This window comes from Anguilla rostrata, chromosome 10 (genome assembly GCF_018555375.3).
Source record: "Anguilla rostrata isolate EN2019 chromosome 10, ASM1855537v3, whole genome shotgun sequence".
In the NCBI taxonomy this organism is placed as follows: Eukaryota; Metazoa; Chordata; class Actinopteri; order Anguilliformes; family Anguillidae; genus Anguilla; species Anguilla rostrata.
In genome coordinates, this window is record NC_057942.1 from 41,658,688 (window position 1) to 41,677,424 (window position 18,737).

General features: G+C 44.7%; 1 protein-coding gene across 7 annotated transcripts in view; it reads right to left on the reverse strand.

The window, feature by feature from the left end:
* The window catches only part of dmxl1 (Dmx-like 1), a 47,103-nt gene extending 45,438 nt beyond the window's left edge, over nucleotides 1–1,665 (reverse strand). For 3 of the 7 annotated variants that reach the window (XM_064297244.1, XM_064297246.1, XM_064297239.1), the window contains exon 1: nucleotides 1,090–1,597. The gene's annotated coding sequence lies outside the window, so the exon portion shown is untranslated. The other 4 variants (XM_064297245.1, XM_064297242.1, XM_064297243.1 and 1 more) reach the window with 3 other exon arrangements.
* Between the last annotated feature and the right edge of the window lie 17,072 nt (nucleotides 1,666–18,737).

Sequence of the window (18,737 nt, forward strand, 5' to 3'; positions counted from 1 at the left end):
CAAACACTATATTTTGCTAGCATTGCCAAGAAAGCCATCTACTATGCCGGCATACCTGTATTCAAATTCTAAAGTAAAAATAATTAAATGAAAGCGCATATCACCACGTTATTTACTTACACGGATTTCTCGTAGAAATAAATCCATACAATAAGCTTCACACGAGAGAACTTTCCTGAGCTTTTAAACTAAAGAAACAGCTAGCGTCATTCACACAGGATTCACAAAATTCATGTAAATGAAACAGCCTACCTGCACAATGATATACAGCTTGCTGGTAGTTACAGTTAACTCAAGTTGCAGTTGAATAACGTTACTGTAGGTTTGCCAGTGAACCACGAAACTACATAAGTTATTGTAGACGTCAAGAGAATTGATAGTCAACACTTTTACGCGGTGTCCAACTAGTTGTCCTTCTAGTTTGCTAGTCAAGTTAATACAGTTGGTTCAGTTATGTCATTGTCATTTACCAAAACCTGTTCTTGAGTGAAATAGCTAACGCTAGCAAAGCTACGGAACACGTTTTTCATATTTGGCCAAGTGGACTCTTTTCGCCTCCAAATGACCCAGTTCATTGCTTACGGGCCTCCAGGCGTGTGACCAAACATTAGCAATCTAGCTAGCTAGCTAATTAGCTAGCAAGACACTACTTCAACTAGTTCCATGTATCTAATCACGTGATCTACTTCGTCGGAAAGAAGTGAAAATAAACTATTTGACAGTGACACGTATGACTTATCACTTCATACAGGCCAAGACAGTGGGACCCGAGTCAGTGGTTATAACGTTAACGACAAAAAAAAGAAAGACCTTGTTTTGAGCATCTAACGTTAGCTACCAAATGGCGGGGAGTGCCAAGTGCTCAAGGAATTAACACCAACATGCAGGTTCACTCTCTCGCTTACCTGGCCTTATTAACTGACTTGGAAACTCGATATATCTCGAGCTGTCTTGCTTTGCATGTCGTGTCAGCTTCCCTGCAATCTAGTTTGCCGGAACGTAACTAGCTAGCTTCTGTAAGTATATAGCTGTAGCGTGGCTATATCGCGAACTAGATAGGTTCGGTATCATAGCAAACTTGCTACTTACCTTCCGCTCTGTGTTCATGTCCCGTTTTCTTCGACAATACGTCGTAGCTATGTAGCTAGCAGGCTACCCAGTGATTGCTAATATAGCCTGCTAGCTTGATAAGATTTAACATTTCAACACGAACCGCCAGTTAGCGAGCTAGTTGGTTAGCAAGCTGAACGTTACTGTGCTGCTTAATGTGAGGCACAAAAAAGAGTGCTTATTATAAGCTACCATTCGAGCCGACACATGTCACGAGACATTTAACATAAATTACATGTAGAATTTATCAGTTAAATAATTTCAGACGTGGGATACATGTTTGGCTGGGCTGTATAAGGCAGTGCACTATGGTCGCTGTAGTCCACAAAAACTACTACGCTGACGTCATGTATGCTCTTACTTGACATGCCATAACCTGAGCCCTTGTTTTCAGTTTGAAACGTAAGTTAGTTTACATGTAATCTCTTAAACGTTAACACGTACAACTTTATAACACATGACTTCAACCAGCTACCAGAAGCTCAAACACTTACAGTGCACTGCAAAATACTTCCTGCAGAGTTACTCCAAGTTTTTTACTTCCGGTTTTTGTCTTGCACGGGTTGCAGTCATTCATTCAGACCAATGAACAGTGGTTCAGCCACATTTTATGCAGAAAGTAAGCAGGAGCTTTCCAAAGTTGTAATTGTCTCATGAATATGGAATTTGTCACGAATATGGAAAATTATGTTTTATGACTGGCGTATCCTCCTGCGCAGATGTAGTTCACTGGCAGATTTTTTTCAATGAGCATGCCACATTGCTATAAAAGGCTTTTTCTTTTTCTTTTTCCTCTGCTATAGAACCATGTCTCCAAAGAAACAAAAACCTGGCAAAAAGATAAAGGCTAAATAGGTGCGGTGTGTAAATTGTTTAAAATAAAAAATACATTTTTCGTAAACAAGGTGGCTCAGAAAGAATGTGTGCAAATTGAAGGTGTGGGGGGGCTGCCATATTTTCCTCCTACATGGGACGTTCCACACTTTAGCCCAAAATGGTTTTACCCATATTCCCTTTCATCTGTAGTAACCTCTGTCCTGCATATTTTATATATGAAGTAAGTGCAATTAAATACACATTGATCAGAACTGTTTATAGCCTACCAAATTCAGGTTGCCAGGTTACAATTAATGTACAATTCTCACATATTGGTGGTATTAAATTGCAGTTGTGTTTATTATGCTTGGTAATTTCATTTCAGGAATTTACGTCCAAGGAGGTATATTTTCTAATTAATGCTGGCCTAAAATTTTCCAGGCAAGAAATAATAAAACCTTAAATCACCTGGACATTGTCGCTGTCTTACAGGTCATATATTTGATGCGTTTGCTTAACTGCGCAATGAATGAAGTGGAAGTTGGAGGGCCCCGGTTGGCAGTATTTGGCTGTGGATTTACTGGAGCAGCAGTGAGGCTAGGAGAAGTGCTCCTGTCGGGGGGGGGTTACGAGGCCTGAACCCCTAAAAGTGCTCGGTGCCTGCAGCACCATACGAAGCTCGGTGAAGCAAAGGTTGTGCGTCTCCGGGCGCCTCCGGCTGCCAGTACGCAATGTGTCACACGAGATCTCGCCTTGCGCCTGACGGGATTCTCGCACCGGGCCTCTGGTGCGTCCCGCCGGCGGCAGAGAGAGCCTTCGGCGACTGGGGGAGGACGTGCTGAGATTGCGTCCCGCATCGGCGCTGACCCTGTCTGTGGCTATCACAGCATTACCCCCGAGCTCGAATCCCGTCGGCCGCTACAGCTCCCGGGGCCAATCTTACAAGCCCCTGTATTATCGGCGATGACAGCATCCACCTGAGCTGCGGGTCTCTTGTCCGTCTCTTGCCTGCCTGCTTCACTCCCTGTAGAGGCGTTGTGGAGACAGAGTTTTTTTTTTTTTGCAGTAGTGAAGACAGTCTTCACTTCAGCACAGCTCTCTGTGGCTGTGTCTTCTGGCTTAGAACGGGCCACAATTCACTCAAATGGCTGCCCAGCTTCACAAAGCCAGAGCAGCCGAATGAATGGTCATTTATTTATTTATTTTTTTACCAGGCACATTGCATGTGGTTGCTGTGTTTGGGGGGAAAAAGCCTGCTATGTGAAATAAATGAACATGTGTATAAAAAATCATGTTTTAGGCTAAAATAGTTAAAATTGTAGAAGCACCCAACACAACAGGCCAGCTCACTGATTATCACAAATTTAGCCAATCACAGTTTTCATCTGGATTATAAATCACCTCAAATCATGTTCCCTCAATCTACATGTCTACACTAATGTGTCTGTGTGTGTCTGTGTGTGTTTTGTGTACATATTTTGATTAATTCTTTGTTTTAGTTATTTGTAGTTGTTACATTAATCTGTTATTGTCTGTCATTGCATAAGTGGATACTTGCCTATCTGGTTTTTCTGGGTTTTTTTTCTTTTTTTGTTACCTTAGATGTCTTCATGAACTTTGTTTTACTGTCAAATATTTAGATTGTAAAGGAAATATAATAGAAGTGGCCTTAAAAGCTTGATCCAGAGCGGAGTGTTGTGATTTAGAATAACAATCTACGACAGCAGGTTCTGTCAAGGCTTTTGCTGGAATTATCATAAAATATTTAACCCTTCATTCCCGAAGACTTCAGCAGTTCCACTGGACCATGAACCTTGTACACCCATCTGGTTGGGGTTCAGCTGGCATGTCACGTGCTGGTTGTCTGTATAAATCTTCGTATACATGGAGCTCACACAGATGTGCCAGTCACCTGTTTGGGGTCAGAGGCGTTCCCTTAATTTTGTGTGATGTGAGTGCTCCAGGTTGTGGCTTTGGAACCGGAGTGGATCACATGATCGCAGGTGCGTTTTGGACAACGCCCGCTTGTTAGTCTATATTGTCTGCCAGAACATTTGACACAGGGAAAGTGCAGGAAGGGCATTTCAAGCACAATTAAGAGTAGTAGAGATAAGTAGGACAGACCGACTCCCTGTGAATAATTAAAAGCCTTTACATGTCATTGACATTAAGATGGTTTAAGGACATTTTTATTTATTTATTTTTTTGCTGCAAAGGCAGTTGGCGAAAACAGTTTACAGTGCTCCACGGAAGTAGGTCACAGAGCTATTAAAGATGCAGTTTATGCCACACACTAAATATTGCATTGCTCTAAAAAGCACAGTCGCTTCCAATCCCCCCCCCCCCCACCACCACCACTCCGCCCCCCCCCCCCCCTCCTGAAAATATGTCACATTGACTCGATCATGACAGCAACATCATGGAGGCTCTTTGTAGTTTCTTTTGTGTTTTTTGAAACTTCCCCTGACTGTGCGCGAGAAATCTTTAAAAGGCAATTTCTGGAAGCCGTCACTCTCGGCGCTGTGTCACTTCTGGGGGTCAACGCCAGAGATGGGGTTTTTTTTAGGGTAACTGTAAAAGCCACGGAATTGGCTGAGTGTCTGCCTCTACATGTGCGTAACAGCTCGCATGGAAAATAGCATTTTTCCTCGACTGTGCTGATGCGCCGGGACGTTTCGTCGCTGTCGCCTCCCCGATCACCGCAGAATCTAGTTTGTCTTTCTCAGTGCGATTCGAGCCGTCCGAGAGCAGGCAATTACAGGGAACGGGGAACCCAATCTGCAGAAGGGGATGCAGACCAATCTCCTCGCAAATTTAAATGCAATTCATACATTATTTGTCAGCAAAAGCTGTCACAGACTGAACGGTTTGATAAATGCTATGTACCACGTACCCAATTTTTAACACCCCACCCCCCTGCAAATTCATGTCTTTGTTCCAACATATGTGCCACACACACACATACAGAGAGAGAGAGAAACTACTTGTCATCCAAACAGTACTAATATCTAACATTGATCTACTTTTGTAGTTACTGGGTGGTTTTAATGCCATATTGCTGTATAAGGCCCTTATTAAATATATCTATTATTTGTAGTCAGCCTTTGTTCGTTAGGTATAAGGTGATGAGGTCATGAGTATTCTGTGTTTTGCACCTGAGGGACCTGAGGTTTTTATTTCCAGGTGTGATGTTCAGCCTTGACCAAGTTACTTTAGAGTGAGTGGTTAAACACAAAAGACACAAACGAAGAGGTAACATAGACTTATAATGTGTTTATGTTTATGATCATTATGGGATACTAGAATACAGTTTTAATTGATAGGAAAGCTTATTCATCTTTATTGCTATGAACGGGCATCTGTTGGATGAAGTACCATTAATCACCGTAAAATCGTGATTGTTCCAAGAAGAAGCAGTATAAATTGGTAACAGTATACGTAAAATTGTAAGCATATGGACACGACAGTTTGCCAAGCAGATACAGAGTGTAAAGCAGTGGCCACAAGGGGGCAGTGTTGAAGCGTTAAACCGGACTGCATGGTGGCTGCCGCGTTTCAGAGCCTCCACAGGTGATACCTGGTTTTTGTCTCCAGCGTTGATGTTCCTCTGGCTCCTCCTTTTTCAGTAGGGAGGAGGGGTTTGGGCAGGTGAGGCTGTCGAGATGTAATCACGCTCCTGCCTGGACGCTTTGCGCAAGTCAACTGCCTGAATGCATCTGCTTTAAAATTTTATGCTATTTCTTCGACGCCATCCATATGTTTGTCATTATTTCCTCCCTTTTAAACTTGAGACCTCCTGATATTTCTGCAGCCTTATTATATCCTGTCCTGAAAGCGGAGTAATTGTGATATCCGTTGGCATTATCCTTTCAAGCCATGATTATAGGGTCTGAGGCAAATGGGTGGTGCCAGAGAGCGTCGGAAGTCGCCCTGCTGCAAATCCGTTCGGCTGTTGGCGAACGTTTCAAACGCAGGCGCAGGCAGTCATCAGCAGAGCGTCGGTGACAGGATTACGCTGAGAGCGGTGTGTGGCGAGAATAACGCGTTATGACATCTGCGCAGGGGAACCGAAGTGCCCCCGTCTTCGTTGCGTGAGGCTCCGTGGTAGTGTGACACCGTGAAAGGCTTAAAGATGGCCGTGTCGGGGCGCTGGTTTTAATTTTCGCAGCTATCGGGCGCAGATGTGTCGCTGCGGTGCTCTTGCGGCGCTCCGAGCAGCACATTCAGGAGAGCTCAGAGGGCAGGGCTGAGAGACAGCGCTGAGCAGCACATTCAGGAGAGCTCAGAGGGCAGGGCTGAGAGACAGCACTGAGCAGCACATTCAGGAGAGCTCAGAGGGCAGGGCTGAGAGACAGCGCTGAGCAGCACATTCAGGAGGGCTCGGAGGGCAGGGCTGAGAGACAGCACTGAGCAGCACACACATAGGGCTCGGAGGGCAGGGCTGAGAGACAGCACTGAGCAGCACACACATAGGGCTCGGAGGCCAGGGCTGAGGGAAGAGCTATGATGGGACAGCGCTGAGCGGTCGTTACCCGTCCAGCTGTTGTTTTGTCCTCAGGTAGTGATGGCGTTTCCTCTGCCCTGTGGCCCCAATGCCACCCCAACGCGCCCGTCCCTCATCTCATCACCCTGCCATCGTCAGCGAGAGAGTGTCCCACGCTCGGGGGGGCGGGGGGGGGGCCGTGACGGCAACAACCCCCCCCCTTCCCCGCCCCCGAGGCCCCGCCCTGGCACATGGTTCGGGTCCAGCACCGCTCAGCATCCTGCGCGGGTGACTCGGGCTGTGGGAACGGCGGCGACGGGCGGCGAGGGACGGGGGCGTGGCAGCCAGGATATCCCGGAGCATTAGCCGTGCGCTGTTCCCCCAGCGCTTCCCAGAGTCCTCCAGGAAGAGGTCGGGAGAGGTCGTCCGGCTGGGAGGGAGGCCCCCCCCACCCCCACCTCCTCGCCTGGCCCCCGTTTCTCGTCCATCACCTGCCGTCGTTGTGCTGACAGCAGAACTTTCTCCCCCGCCAAACACCCCCCCCCCCCCCAAAGGCTCGCTCGGGGTCCCTGAGCCCGCTCCAGCTCTTATTATAGCCCGTCATCAGGGGACATTATACCTGTTACGCAGACGGCCAATGAAAACCGAAGACCGGCAGTGTTTAATAGTGGCTCAGTGGCTCGGTTTCCGCGGGGCGCACCGATCGGTGCATGACTGAGAAATGAATAATCTCCGCTGGATTTTTTTTTTTTTCAGGCCACGGGGTAGCCATTGGAAAAAGAAAAAAAAAATTAATATAAAATTGAATTGGAGATGAAAATGATTCGGTTAAGCGAGCCGGGCAATCAGATGCACCGAGACGAGAGGAGCATGAGCTGCTTCGCCGCGCCTAGGCCCAGGCTGCATTCTGTAAAATATTGATATGCGAAGAAAAAGCCAGTCAATGACCTGATTCAGTCAGTAACCTTGACAGCGACGACTACCCAAGATTTTGCTCTGTTTACCAGAAATAATTGCACTGCTGGCAGGGGCCCCCTTTCCAAACGCAGCACATACACAAGCTCTTTTTGATGAGCATGTTCGATTCTTTATCCATTTGTTTTGTTGTTTTTTTTTTTTTTTTGCCCCTGGCTAAATGAATGAAAGCGCAATCATTTGGACCCTCTTTTTTCACTCTTAAGTATAAGCAGTGATGTCTCATGCTTATATTGATTTACTTATGGGGGTGTGTATCGACTTTCCCTTTAGGAGAGCTGAATGCTTTGCACTGGTCCTTATCTGGATGCCTGTCTTGGCCTGGAGAAATGTGAAGCCCGGGGGGAGAGCCGGTTTAATGAGCGAAGCAGAATATTTCTCCATTTTGTCACCGTTTAAATCAGCAGCCGCGCTGACGACCATGCTCAGTCAGGGCTAGTGCTTGCATAAAATATCCGGGAGCTGGTTGAGAATGAATAATGTGGGGGGGCGGGGTATTTGTTTACGCAGATCCTCTTAAAATGTTTCTAGCTCGTCTATTTCCCCCCTTAACGCTTATTTTTGTAGGGCACGCTGCCACAGCATAAACAGTAGCCTACTTCCAATCAATGCGCATACTGGATGCAGTTGCGAACGTCAAGTTAGCATGCGAACGTTAGCACGTGAGGGCGGCGGATGCTAAATACCACGAGCTGAAAAAAAACCCACAGGACCGGCACACACCTCACAGGCCTCCCTGTCACTTCTGTTGTATTACACCCGATATAGGATCGAGGCGCGGCGTTCTGCTCGATTAGACCGCGCGAGCTTGGCGGCCTTGTCAAAACATAAAATAGTATGCCTAACGTGGCTCTCTCCTCCACAGCTCGGCTCTGCGAACTCTGAACCAATATCTTATTGCCGCCTATCCAGAATGGATTTTGACAGCTTTATGACAACGTGACTTTATTGATATTGTCCTTATCTTTGCTGCAATTTGCCGCTCCCGAATGTTGACTTCTCTTTTCTGCCAAGTATCCTACTTAAGCTGAGTTGTTGTTTAATTAACCGTGCATTCAAAAAAGAAACGCAACGCAAAGAAAATGGCATTGAGCTGGAAGACAGTTGTAAGTCCACGCGACTATCTTCTTAATGGAATCAATTCACCATCACTCTGCATAACCGAAGCAATCGCAAAAATTGTTTACTTTAGATTAACAAGTTGCTCCTCTGCTGCAAACAGCAGTATTGCGGATTCAGCAGTCCTTTAATCAATTAAAAATAACACACTTAAAAATAGCATATCACCATGATCAAGGGAAATCTACAAGATCTGATATAACAGGCTGATTCTGGTACTTATTATTCTGACAATTATTAACCCTTTAGTGATCCACTGGAGCAAGTGAAATGATGATTTTTCATAGTTTGTCAGTTAAAGGTTTAAAAAATTGACTGTTTTAATTTTTTTTAGCTGTCATTGAACCTCAGATACATACCATAGGCGGCATCCCATTGCATCAGCCTTGGTTCAAATATAGCCTATAGCACAGAAATGGTGTTCTTAGAAGACAAATTTTATGTACAGCATCCACCAAATGCCTTTAGTAAATGAAATAATGCAGTACTCATATTGATAGCAAGGTAAATTTACCCTTTCTTTTGCATTATTTTACCGAAGAGCAATTCTAATGAGCAGTTTTGTATTCAACAGCCAACTTGGCATCAGGTAAGAAACTATTCAGCAACTGATACTTTCACCTTGAGGTGACAACTCTAGTCTTGTTTCCTATATCAGTACCATGTGAATTTTTATCTTGCTTCACAAACATGTCTAAAGGAGGAGGGTGGGGGTGCTGATATAGTATTTGTCTAAAATGTTTCATTGCTGAATCACTCTTTATCACATATGTTTATAAGTCAGACCTACAGCACAGGATAGAGTTGGAACAAGTCTCTGGGTTCACTTACCACAGCAAGTTTAATTACAAAAACACGTTCTGGTTGGAAACGTTTTATTACACTCAAAAGAGCAGATACTCTTGCACTCTAATCTGAAAATGTGTGCTTACTTGGAAAAAAGGCAATTAAAAATGTATCACAGCACAGACTGTAATTAATTAAACTCGGATCCAAGCAGCTTGGATGAACTGTACATTAATTAATGACTGTGCTGGACAGTATTTTTAGGACAGGACTGGATAGTGAACTTCAGGAGGATATGTTTGTGTCCCTAGCTAGAAAACCTTGTTGTGAGGAAGGTATTTTACCTGAACTGATCCACTAAAAGAAATCGTACAGCATTAATCGGTCAAAGCATCTGTGTAAGGTCGACATTGCTAGCATTGTAAGTGGGTTATTTGAACCCACAGCAGAGCGTTTATCTTTCAAGCTATCATCCAATATTATGGGCTGAGTTTCCCTTTGTGTGCATCAGCACAATTCATACCTGACTCCAAGGGCAACTAGATAGGTTTTCAACATCGCAACACAAAAAAAAGGTATATTTGGGCCGTGGTAAAGGAAGCAGACTTAAAATGTGTTGCCTTCCTGTACCCTGCCTGCCATTTTCTGCTCATCTGGGAGGGTACTGCCAAACAAACCGTAACTCAGGTAACACAACACACGGGTAGCGCACCGTCATAATTTCTCTGTAAAATACCAAAAATGCTGCTGTTTCAGGGGAACTTTGCGCTTATTGCTGATCTTGGAGCCAGAATGCCTGCAGGTTAACTCCGCCTCCTGGACGTTCGAGGACCTGATTCGCTTAAGTGCGTCATTATTGTCTCAAAGCTCTATTGAAAATAATGGCTATTCATATTCGTTCATGCGTTGATTTTTCTCCTGATAATAATATGTTGAAAAGGGGTAAAACAAGGATACTTACTTATTTCCAGTTTATTGAGTAAGATTAAGCACAAAAGTGCATTCAGGACTCGAGGGGACGGAAGGAACATGGTATATTGTGTTAGAAATAAAAAACGTGACAGCTCCCAGGCCTCTAGTTTATGGATTTTAGTCAAAATCGTATATTTCTCTTTCCATACAAAGTATGTTCTCTGGTCACATACCTCTTCTCTTCAGTGATGTCTCCAACAACTGTAAACACTATCTGAATAAATGTTTTCTCATGAATATTTGTGTAATACGTCTAATTAATCAAAGATGCGGTTGTTTTCCGTTTCAGTAATTAAGTGCGTTGTCTCTCGTTAAACAATTTAGCATTTCAGGCAGTTTGTGACTAAGTAAGATGCATTAATTATTTTCAGAGTAAAATTAAAAAGGCTGCACGTCCTAGAGGCTTGCACAGGGATCATATTGCGCAAGTTCAGGAATTAGCATTTTAGCTAATGTGGAAAAACACAAAATGACAACCTGACTCTATAATCACATGGCAGGCTTCAGAAATGAATGGTAGAAATAACTCCTGAAATCTTGCCTGCAGAAAATGCCATGACATTTTCAGTTTGGATTAGCTGATCATTTTAGCACATTATTATCTGCTCTTTTGGTTTATGTAGAAAGATTATAAATGTGTCAGAGACGTTTGCAGGAAATCTAGGCTTGACAATGACAGGCCTGCAAATGATAATTGAATTGTGATCCTTGCCCATGCTTTTACCATTTTCAGAACTGTTTTATTTATGTTGCCGGCGACCCTCTGCCAAGGTGACCTATTTTACTTAAATTAAATATTTAATCGTCTATACAGCTAAGTCTAAACTGAAGCCATTCCAGCTGCATTACTTTATAATTAATGTATAACTGATATGCACTAATTGCTTTGTAGAAATGAGAGAGAGAGAGAGAGAGAGAGAGGGAGAGAGAAAGAGAGGGAGAGAGAGAGAGAGACAGAACACATCTGTGTTAGCTCAAGTTTATTGCTCTTCTCTTTATATTTACAAATTATTACCTGCCAATAAAGATTAGTGAATTTGAAATGAGTGTCATAATGGGTGGCATTGTGATGCAGTCAGTAGTGATGTCACCTCACAGCAGAAAGGTACCGAGTTTGAATCCCAGCCAAGAGCCTTTTTGTGTACCGTTTGCATGTTACACCGTGTCCGCATGGGTTTCCTCCCACAGTCCAAAGACATGCAGGTTAGGTCTTCTGGGGAGTCCAAATTGTCCTTGGGGTATGAGCGCGTGAGTGAATGTTGTGTGCGCCCTGCTATGGTTGGTGACCTGTCCAGGATGTATTCCTGCCTTTCACCCCAACGCATGCTGGGGCAGTCATCCTGACTCAAATACACTGCAAAAACACGTCATAACAAGTAATGCAGGCTTGTAATGACACTTAAAATCTTATCTTTTTCTCTCTAAGTAGAAAATAGTAGCTTGTTTTTAAGTTACTTCTTTGCTTGACAAGTGAAATTGTCATACCCCGTTGATGAATCTTGAAATTAGTAAAACTGTCTCACCTCACTGTCGATCAGTTTTATTTCGCATAAGAGTAACAGAAATACAAATTTTAGACTTAAACATCAGCCTTAAATTCTTGTTGAGATGGACTTTTTTTTGTTTTTGCAGTGTAAGCCCGATGTTATTAACAGCTGTGTGAGAGAGAGAGAAAAAACAGGACTGCCCTGACCGAGGGCACAGCTCAGTCAGAGCTGAGAGTGAAACTCTCTTCCTTCCTCTCTCGCCATGAGCCATAATTTCTGTTCCAACCTCGTCGCCCTCTGGCCCGGGTTTCCTCTCCCAAAACTGAGTGCCGTGTTTGCCTGTTTTTGTATGTTGATAATTGGCCTACGCACAACGTTGCGTACTATCATACAACGTTGTGTGTTGTGTATCATGTGGCATACAGTGACATTGCACTACTTTGCTCGACATTGCACGCCTCTGTAATGCACTCTGTTGTGCGCACACCATGCATACTCTTTCCTTTTGTCTTGGTCGCTACTTTGCGTGTTTTGTGATCTGTTCTGGAGCAGTTGGTGTTTTGGCACTCCTGGGCATTCCCAGCAGTCTGCAACGTGCGCAGCGCCATGTGCTTGCTATACGAACGGCGAACAGCCTCCCAATCTATCTTCGCCAGCTACCCCACGCACTGCAAAGAAAAAAAAAGAAGAAAAAAAAAAGGAGAAACGAGCTCTGGGATGAAGTCGCAGTACGAAAACAAGCACTCCGCGCAGCACTCAGGGAAAGATGAATGGCTGGAATGGGAAATTCAGAGCATGAAAAATATAAGAGTGGAATCGGCGGAAAACAGTCCTTCCGCATGCACGCGGCGCGTAAGCGAAAATGCAGGGGCTGAAAAATTAATGAGCGCTACGGTGTGCGCTGGCGCTGGCGCTGGGATTATTTATTCAGCAGCGGCCGCGCGGCTGTTATTAAATCAGCTGGTTTACACACAGCGAGCATCCCGAGTCGGGGCAGGAAAGGGGGTGGGGGGGGGGGCGGAGGGGTATCTCCTCGCGCGTGACGCACAGACCAGCGCTAGTGCGTGGCCTCGGCTCCCCGACGTCCGAAACGGGGGGCGGCGGCTTTTCTGTTTAATTGTTTTTCTTCGCGAGAGGCCCGCTTGCTGTGACAGTGACGTCGGCGGCTGCTCCCGTCTAAAAAGGCTCACGCCGCCGGTTCTTAAAACGGCCCGCTCGTCTTCGTCAGGGGGACGGGGGCGCTGACTTTAACACGTGGCCTGACGCTAGCCTCTGTCCGCGCCGCCTACCCGGCTCAAGGTGATCGCTTAAGTCCCCAAAACATCAGGCGCGGATACGGCGAAGGGGCAGATGCCTCTTCTCTGCAGGCATCGGCGACGGGTTCGCCGCCGCCCGGTCAGGACCCCATGGAGAAGGTCGGCTCATCCGAAGGGCTGATCTCAGCGAATCTGGCCTTAAAAGAGCAATTAACTCGTCTCGAAAGCGCATTTCTTCGATACTGCAGTCATCTTGTTTGGCTGGCAGCAGCATCAGGACACAAGGGGGGGGGGGATGTATGCAGTGATTTACCATAACAAGTGGATTATAAAGAGCGGCGATTAGAACGGCATCAGCAGTTTTGACTGTGGATTAAGGTCCCCGCTTAAATGAGGCTTTCGGGGACGCTGGCTGCAGTTTTACAGTGGGAGTGATGTGGGGAAGTAATGATCAGTCACGGCCATAGGGCTTCAGAGGTGAAGCCACTCCATTAGAAAAGTAGTTGAATGCGACAGGACTTTACAATTATACAACACCTTGACTGGTCACATGCGATGTGCTTAGAATGATGGTTCGATACATTATCGGCAGTCTCAAGGAACGTTCTGGAATTATAGAATTGGAATTCCCAGAGGCATCTGTTGACTCCACTCATTGCTGCAATGTCCTTCGCAGTCTTGGTCTGGTCAGGGTCAAGATTTAATACCAGATAGCAGAGTGTGCCACTACACTTTTTTCAACTGGATGACTTTCCCCCAACAGCCCCTTCGATCCCACATAACATGATTCATCTCTCTCCAAAGTTTGATTTCCTGATCATATTTATAGTCTTGTCCCATCACTGCCACACTGTATTGGTAAGGATTGCATTCTACGGGTCACTGTTTTAATGACTCCTGCTGTATGTGGATCCACCACTCAGAAAAGCTCTAGAATCGCCATTTTTCCATATCTACCTGGGCCATTTTGAACTGGTGCCATAGCACTGAAGTCTCATATTTTACTTTGCTTGCATGCGATTTAAAACAAAACTCACTGGGTATATTAAGAATTGTGTTCTCCTGTAGAGAGCAAGTATATAAACTGAGAAATGAGGTGTAAAAATAAGCATAGAGACACATATATTTTAAGGTCTTATGTGTGGATTCTGTAGTTGTACACGCTCTCTTGCCATTAATTAAAATATCATCAAGGTAGAGAGAGCGATAACTCTTTTTTTCCCTCTGAAGTATCTCACCCATTCACTCACCAATTAACCATATCCATGAGTAAGAAAGCGGACGTGCTTATTAGCTTTACTGTTTACTTCCGTCGGGATTTGAAAAGTGGATAGCGCCAAGGAAGGGTTTCAGCGTTCTTCAAAAGTCAATGAGGGGTTGCACCACTTGCTTTGCTTGTGCGAGCCCCTTCTCATTATTGTCATTATTTCTCTCAAACTTCACTCAAGTTTTAAAACGTACATCTGAGGCTAAACAATGAGATGATTGCAGGGGCTGCCAAAGTCGTTTCCTGACCAGCCCGACTTTAAAAAAAAAAAAAAACAACTAGATCCTACATGTCCTGTGCCCCCGTTCGAAAAGATGACGGAATTTCCAGTGCGAAAACACTTTAAGTTTTCTTCTTCTCTCCTTAGAAACTTTTTTCAACAGAGGGTAAAATAAATAGTTCCAGTCATTACCGGTTTCGTGGGCAGGTCTGTCAGACTGTCGACAGCCTTTCAAGAACACACACACACCGGTGTTTCTTGACAGGGAACACGCAACCCGTTCCCTTTTGTCTACGACCCGATATTCTCGGATGCGATTAGCCGTTGCAAAAATCAATGTGTTATGAATGTGTCTGGAGTCGCTCAAAAGGTGTGCTGCCTTGATATCCTGTTAAAACGAGAAACAGGTTTTTCGCTGCAACCCTCCGAGAGACCAATTAAGCGGGCGCGAAACCCGCCGTACGAAGAGAGTGAAATGTTGTAGAAGACAGGCCGCATGTTGCAGGTGGAGACGCCCCCTCCCCCAACCCCGCCAGCCCCCCACAGCCCAACCCAACCCCAACCCCCACCCCACCCCCACTCAGAATATGACCTGAGTAGTCTATCAAGAATTGCGTTTCGACTCCAGCGGCTCTTGCTGAATAATGGAGAGGAATCAAATCATACGTGAAAAGGGTAGGAAGTATCGTGAACACGCTAACAGTATGTGCACGGGCGGCTGCTTTTGTGTGTGTGTGTGTGTGTATGTGTGTGCACTGTTAGCGTGTAGCCTGTAGGAAGTATCGTGAACACGCTAACAGTATGTGCACGGGCGGCTGCTTTTGTGTGTGTGTGTGTGTGTGTGTGTGTGTGCACTGTTAGCCTGTAGCCTGTAGGAAGTATCGTAAACACGCTAACAGTATAAGCACGGGCGGCTGCTTTTGTGTGTGTGTATGTGCACTGTTAGCATGTAGCCTGTAGAAAGTATCGTAAACACGCTAACAGTATATGCACGGGAGTCTGCTTTTGTGTGTGTGTGTGTGTGCAATGTTAGCATGTAGCCTGCTCACGCCAACGCTTTACCTGTTGAATGCCAAGTTAGGTTGACTGAGCAATTGGACAGTGGCCTAACTGAATCGTCGAAGGTCCAAAATGGCCGTCTGTGCGTGAACCGCTATAAGTGAATGGCAACTTGGACATCCAGGGGCGTGGTGCGTACCTGATAAAGGAAGCGAATTGAGTTCTAATCTACACATTGTGTATGATCCTGAAATGTATTGTGTGGCAGTCACAACAATGGCGCTCTCTCTCCACCCTTTTGTTCAAAGGTAAAGGAACTGAATAGCTGTTCAAGGGAAACTCCCAGCTTACCGCCATAGCGCAATAATAGTAATACAACTCTGTTCCAAGAATCTCATGTGTTTCACGAGCCCACAGGGATTTTGGATCTCTTTGATAATTAAAGAGAGAACAGGTAGGAGGTGGTTTCGTTTGCTCTTTGAAACAACACCTTTTTTAAAAACCGTGTGAGCTTATGCTAACTTGGGTTCAACAAAATGTGTAAAATCCTGGTGATCGTAATGTTTATGATCTTTTTTTCATCCACATCCACAGTTCATTTCCTCAGTTAAAGCAGAGGTCTATGAGTCTGGGTCAACAACACATTTGTGGTGCATTGGGAATCTGATTTTTTTTAAAAAAAATTTTTTTTTACTTTTCCCATGGTCATCAAAAAGAAAACAGCTGATTTATTTTGTTTGAACATGCCAAAGCTGCAATCTTGGGGAATAGATCAATACTGACAGGTATCTTGTGGCTGACTGTTGTGTGCCAAGAAACAGGTTTTCAAGTAGCCCAGACCCATCCCTTGATAGACTTCCAAGTTGGAATATGGAACTCAAACTGAACTCCAAGAATCTTTTATCCTTTTCCCCTCTGAGATTTGAGTAACTGCCATTTTTCTGCACAGAGTTGCAAAATTAAGTCGGTCACATCTACCACCAAAAGTTTATCACTGTAAAATGACCACACAAGAGCAGATCTTCTAATGAGCGCCCCCCCGCCAACCCAACCCACCCCCAACACCAACCTCACTCATCATCTCTGACAGAAATATCAGCGTACAGTTTATGACACAGGTCTGTGGAATCTCGTGTTGAACAAAGGTTAGCCTTCATCGCCAGGAGACAAGGAAGCATCAACAAATCTGAAATCCCCACGGGTGGAGACGCATCTGTCACTAGCAAATAAAGACTTCGATCGGCCAATGCGGTGGCTTGTAAAGCGAACATCATAAACACCTGCCTCTTTACGAGAGCCAATCAACAGCGGGGTGAGGAATTTTGAGACTAAATGACAAACCAAAAGGTTGGAAACAGTGTCAAAGGCTGCTTCCCACCCTGCTTCACCACACCGAAGCCTCCAGGATTATAATTCCAGCGAGATTACCCCACAAAGTGCAGGTGTACTGCATGAATGACATCAAAATTAACTAAATAATTCAACAACAAATATATGTAAACAACAGTCTAACTGGTTTAAGACAATAGTTCATACAGACTGTAGTTTGGACTGTTTCTATTCAGTGTGGTTTTTTTCACATGTACTTGTGGTGAAAGGCTACAAGTGAGACTTAAACTTATGTTCATTATGTCAAGACTACTTTATCCAGCTTGTCAACCCAAGGAGGGTAAGTCAGTTTTCTTCAATGATCGTTTATTTCTGTTTCTGTCTTGAGTCCGAAAGTTCCTTTTTTTATGATTCTAATTTCCAGACAAATCCAGTCTTTGTTTAGTGTTAGCCTTTTCAAACCAGACAAATGCCAGGTCTCAGATGCAGCTCAGACATTTATGAAGAGCCAGATTTGAGTTCCCACTGCGGGAATCCTTCGGTCACAGCGTTGGCCAGGGAGGGAGGGAGCCGGTCAGAAGTGTAATCCCCCCCCCCCCCCATTCCGTTATCAGGCCTATTGGGGGCCAGAAGGCGGGGCTGGGAATTTGGTTTGGGGAGTGGGAGAGGAATGACTACTTCAACTGTCTCCCCAGTAATGAGCTTTTAGCCTCTGTTTTGATATCGGGGACATCCACATTCTCCGTGATCAGCTTGGACATTTTACACATATCTTTGTCATTGCTGGGCGGTGGTGGGGGTGGGGGAGTGTCGGTTTGACCCCCCCCCCATATCTGTGTCTCTGGGTACCAGTGACCTGACACCACTCATAAACTGCATTAGCTGTGCAGTGCTCCCGCTAGCAGCATTAGCTGCAGTAGCACAGCTGGTTGATTACAGAGTGAGAATAGGCAGCTTCCTACCCCCCCTACCCCCTTCCCCTCCTCAAATCGACAAACAACCTACAATCATGGTCATACATTTTAGATAGTGGTTTTAAAGAGAGAGAGAGAGAAGCAAACTGCATTTTAATATTTTGTTATATGCTTATGATAGCTATATTCGATTTGTTATGAGGATTACAAACCTATCTAAAAAGTCTAAAAAGTTTTTCTGAAGGTACAGCTTTCTTCCAACCCCATTCTCTCTCTCTTTTTTGTTTCCTTTGTTTATCTGTCGGTTAAAATTGTATTATTGAACTTATATGAATTGAACAGATATGAATCCCATGTTTTAGTAAGATATTTGAAAATAATTGGTATCTCTATTTTCCTACTTTACATTGGTAATTGACTTGGGAACCTGCATTTATAGCAGCATTTCATTAAATCGTTATGAGTTTGAATCCCATCCATACAGACAGCTTCTGTTCGAGGTTAACACATCCTTGCGGGTATATGGCTAATGATGTCTGATTCAGTCGTTGAAAAAGCAGGCTGCGCTTCTGAGTTTAATTTACTGTCATTTTGATAGAAAGAATCATCTTATTTCAACATAATACGCTTTTTATTAAGACCCGCTGAAGTTAAATTCGCTGTGGTATCAACTTACTGTTTAAATCATTTCATTCTCTAAATCCGTTTAGAGTGAGGTCTTTTGGGGAAAGGTAGCTGCTCGCAGACACTTTGTGATCAATGCGCGCGCAGAACAAGTGTAATAACATACTGTAATGGTAGGGGGAGAGTGTCAGAACGGGACGCAAATACACAACAGCGTGGCCAGTAGCGGAGAGGCTCAAAATGCAGCCATCCGCCCGGAGAGTAAATCACACGGGGCGTGCATTTGATAAACATAAACGTTAATTCATGGAGGTATAACATAACCGTGCGGGGTGAAGTTGAGTTGTCTTTAAATGCTCCCTGGGTGCATATGAACACAC